Source organism: Lolium perenne, chromosome 2 (assembly GCF_019359855.2).
Source record: "Lolium perenne isolate Kyuss_39 chromosome 2, Kyuss_2.0, whole genome shotgun sequence".
NCBI lineage: Eukaryota > Viridiplantae > Streptophyta > Magnoliopsida > Poales > Poaceae > Lolium > Lolium perenne.
In genome coordinates this window covers 30,699,191-30,703,135 of record NC_067245.2, presented here as the reverse complement: position 1 = coordinate 30,703,135, position 3,945 = coordinate 30,699,191, and the positions used below count along the sequence as shown (strand labels likewise).

Here is a 3,945-nt window from a genome sequence, read left to right as displayed (position 1 = left end):
GACAAGTTGATACCTTGTCACTAGCTGCCATGAATATTTGGGATGCAGACGACCAAGAGCCGCTCTCTGGAATCAGTTTGGACGGCTGTGAACGCATCGAAGCTTCAAAAAACGGAGTGAGGCTGGTCTTATCCACCGGCCTCACAGTGTAGCAAGATCTAAGGCACTAGACGTACGTGGCAAGGCCGATCCCCACGATCGGCCCCAAAATATAAAAAGGGATAATCTTACCTCAAGCGCGTCACGTAGCCATAGTGAAGCACCAAGAAAGGGAACTTATTAGATGTAGTAGTGCAGCTTGTCGATGCCTTCGATAAAGAACTTATTAGATGTCTAGAAAATTTCAAAAGAAGATGTCAAAGAAAGGGACTTTTACTCTCTTGCTTCCTAGCACAAATTTCCCCCTCGTGTAGCATATTCTGTAGATACCTATGGAGATCTCAAAAATGGTATTCCCACCGATCCATAATATGTGTTCGAGTTTTAGTTTAAATTAGTGGTTTAATTTAAACTAAAACCTCAACAATTCTCTGGACGAATCAGAGGGAGTAATAGCAGGAAATTACTCAAACACGCAGGTGCCAGAGATGAAACCGGTCACACGAAGCAAGCAACACTAGACAGCAGACAAGCCAAGCCAAGCCATCAAACCCACTGGGTTGCACAGAAACCATTCAGTTAAGCTAGCATGGCTTGTCTGCGGCTCCAACTCCAAGCTCTTGCGGCCGTCTTGGCCCTGGTCGCAGCAAATGGCGTATCACAGGGCTTTGAGTTCCACGAGGCCACCGTGGAGGCCATCCACCTCGGCTTCACCAACGGCAGCCTCACCTCGATGGCGCTCGTCCAGTTCTACCTAGACCAGATCAGCCGCCTCAACCCGCTACTTCGTGCCATTATCGAGGTCAACCCGGACGCGCTCCGGCAGGCGGCGCGCGTCGATGCTCGGCGCGCGTCCTCTGGCGGCCGCCTGACCGGTGGGCTACATGGTATCCCCGTCCTTCTCAAGGACAACATCGCGACCCTTGACACGCTCAACACGACGGCCGGCTCCTTCGCTCTCCTCGGCTCCGTTGTCAAGCGGGACGCCGGCGTGGTGGTCCGGCTCCGGCAGGCCGGCGCCGTGGTGCTCGGCAAGGCCAACCCCTCCGAGTGGTCCAACTTCCGCACCGTCGACTCCAGGTGGAGCGCCCGCGGCGGCCAGTCGCTGGTAATCAGATTGGTACTTCCTTCCAAATGAAATTTGAGAAGTTGGTGAGCTTAAGATAACTGTGCAGAACCCGTACGTTACGTCGTCCACCCCATGCGGGTCAAGCGCCGGGCAGGCGTCGCGGCGGCGGCAAACATGGCGGCGGTGACGCTGGGCACGGAGACCGACGGCTCCATACTCTGCCCGTCATCGTGGAACTCCGTTGTCGGGATCAAGCCTCTTGTCGGGCTCACCGGCCGGTCCGGGGTCATTCCCATCACCCCTAGGCAGACACCGTCGGGTAACTCTTCTTACTCTTTCTTTGGAAATGTTCAAATATGGGCTGATGCTCTGATCCAACCATCGACCATGAAATGCAGACCGATGTGTCGGACGGTGTCGGACGCGGTGCAGGTGCTTGACACCATTGTCGGCTACGACGCGTTCGACGCCGCAGCCACCGGAGCAGCATCCAAGTACATCCCGGCTGGAGGGTACGTGCACTTCTTGAAGCAAGATGGGCTGAGAGGCAAGAGAATCGGCGTCCCAAATGGCTTCTTCAAGGATACGGGAGGCGGAACTGAGGGTGTACCAGCAGCACCTCGACGCAATGAGGTGATCGATCGACAAGTCGAAATTATTTCACTGACTTCAAATTATATACTATATAGTACATTCCGTGAACAACTGATTCTTGAATTTTGCCAAAGGAACTACGGGGCCGTGGTGATCGAGAACCTTGACGTGGCAGCCAATTTGACCGCTCTGGCGGTTGATATTGCTTCCAACGAGTTCATGGCAGTGCGGGCAGAGTTCAAGCTGAGTCTGAACGCGTACCTGGCAGATCTGAGCTCGGTCCGCTCGCTTGCAGACGTCATAGCTTTCAACAATGCAAATCCTGTCCAGGTAAGTTTACAAACGCAACTGAATCCAACATTTTCATCTCTTCACTTCTAAATGTAAGTTCAAACATTACAAAATCGGTATACTGTACCATTTATTCTCTACAAATGTACACTCTTCAAATTTCGTTTGAACTTCTAAACATGTTGCGGCAGGAGAGGCTGAAAGATTTCGGACAGCGCAATCTTATCGCAGCGGAAAACACACATGGCATTGGATCTGTGGAGAGAGCTGCGATTCGACGGCTGGAGGAGCTGTCCGCTAATGGGCTTGAGAGGCTGATGAAGGAGCAGCAGCTGGACGCGATCGTGACGCCCAACAGCAGCGCCTCCAGCCTTCGCGCCATCGGCGGCCACCCCGGCATAGTTGTGCCCGCGGGGTATGGCGAGCAGGGAGTCCCATTCGGCATATGCTTCAGCGGGCTGCAGGGGTACGAACCCAGGCTGATCGAGATTGCTTATGCCTTCGAGCAAGCTACCAACGTGAGAAGGCCACCGATGTTCAAGCCCTAGCTAGAACGCACAATCATCAAAGACCGAGATAGTTAAACGTCACTACTTTCTTCAGAGTAGTGAACCCCCTGCTACCCGTGAAAGCGCTACTTCTTGGGCCAGTAATGAACAGAGCATGAATTCCACCATCATATATATACACCAATACACCATAGTGTAAACTCGTGAAATAGTAACGTAGATGAGTACAGAATATCGTCGCCAGACCCATAACGACTAAACAAACTTGATACCTATGGACGATTAGGATCTACTAGTAAAGCAGAAAGATGCACGCCCATAAAGGCTTACATTGCTATTGACGATTAGTCTCTACCAATAGTAAAAGAAGCAATTCTGCTTAAACTTCCTCTATCCTCTGAAAACTTGTTTCAGTTGGGATGACTCACAACCATCAGCAAAATTGGCACCGTAGTTGCTCCATGTCTTCTTAGCTTTGTCTGCAAATAACCCAACCCAAACTTTGATCAGGTTACCACATAAAGGAATATTGTCGTGTCAACATTACCATCCAATGCTATTGTCTCAAGTACTTGTGGAGCTACTCATGCGTGATGTTCGTTTTCAAGCAATGGAAGTAACTTGCATCTTGTGAGGAATTATAGAATTCACGTTTTCCTTCCTTTCAAAAAGTCCACTTATTTTTAGTACATTATGATGAAAGCAACTAATACAACAGGGCAGAACTGCAAGAGTTGAAAAGGTAAACTAGGCCATTGCAAGAACTTGAAAACTTTCACTGGTTTAAATGTTGAAATTCTTAACCAACAGAGTTTTACTTTTTAAAAGAGGTTGATTACAACAGTTGGTATGCGGCAAACATGTTACGTACATCTCACAAGTTGCACGAGATACAACGATGACAAGGGACAATGGAATTTACAAAATTAATACTGTATTAGTTTATCTCATATAAGTGCATGATGTTTATCATATCACTAAAATAAAGGCATGCGGTAGAACATGCGTCCATTGGGAGATAGCCACACAATTAATGATCAATGTTAATCCCAATGTTTGCCATGAAAGGACAGGAAATAGAAAAATCGTCACTGGTTTAGCATATAACAGTACGTATACTCCATGTTAACAAATACCGCTAGGACTATTAGTTCCCGGCCCTTCCCATGTCGGCACGTACTATCAACTTCAGTCGGCAAACTAACAACACCGCAAGGACTACTTTCATGTTATTGGTACGCTAATGTACTCACGATGAAAGAGTAAACACATTAACTGAAAAAGAAAAAACATATTGCTGACAGGCACATGGGAAGGGGAGCTAATAGTATATACTGATATACCTCACCTCAACAATCTGTGACTCCTATCCGACTGGTTCTT

At 48.6% G+C, this 3,945-nt stretch overlaps 1 pseudogene; it reads left to right on the top strand.

Moving 5' to 3' along the window:
* The first annotated feature begins 688 nt into the window (after positions 1–688).
* On the top strand, positions 689–2,794 carry LOC127331686 (probable amidase At4g34880; annotated as a pseudogene).
* The last annotated feature ends 1,151 nt before the right edge of the window (positions 2,795–3,945 follow it).